Genomic DNA, 742 nt, shown 5'->3' with positions numbered 1-742 from the left:
TTAGTTTGACTTCACACTTCAAGAAGACACTGCATTGCAAATGTGGTAAATTTTTTGGTACTTCTGTTAAAATGAGTAAATAATCTTTTCTCTAATTAAATGTTATTTATAGTATATTTCTCACAAATTTTTCTTCACTTGACTCATCCTTATGGGGTCAAATACACTAATCTTTTAGATTATGTTCACTGTATCATTCTTTCTTCTTTATGAATATCAGCCTTTTCTTCAGCCAGATTTGTTTTAGAAGCATGTTTAGGTGTTTATAATTTAGTTCCTACTGTGACATAAAAATACTGTGTTGCTTGGCTTTCTCAAACAGATACACACTTTGAACTGATATTTCAGTGGTGAAGACAAGCAGCATGTATATAGTTGACACTTCTAAACTCAGCTTTGTAAAATATATATATATATAAATCCTTTGAATGCGGACATTCCTTAAAGGTCAGGCTTTGGTCCTCTGTCTCACTGTTCATGCTTTTCCTTAAAGGTCTCATTCATTCTATGACTTACTCTGCACTTGATTCCCAAGTTCATCACCAACCATAACTGTCTCTCCTGAGCTCTAGTGTTAAATTTCCTGTGACCTGTTAGACATTTCCACTTGGATATCCTGCACATTCTTCATGTGTGGCACTGGATTCATATGTACTGAAACAGCTCCCTCTTCTCACATCCCTTTCTTTGTTCATTGTCCTACCAGTCGCCCATGCTCAAAACTCTGCTTTCATCTTGATTC

The sequence above is a fragment of the Ovis canadensis genome, chromosome 4 (genome assembly GCF_042477335.2).
Source record: "Ovis canadensis isolate MfBH-ARS-UI-01 breed Bighorn chromosome 4, ARS-UI_OviCan_v2, whole genome shotgun sequence".
Taxonomy (NCBI): Eukaryota; Metazoa; Chordata; class Mammalia; order Artiodactyla; family Bovidae; genus Ovis; species Ovis canadensis.
The sequence above is the reverse complement of the archived record's forward strand: the minus strand, read 5'-3'. Positions refer to the sequence as shown.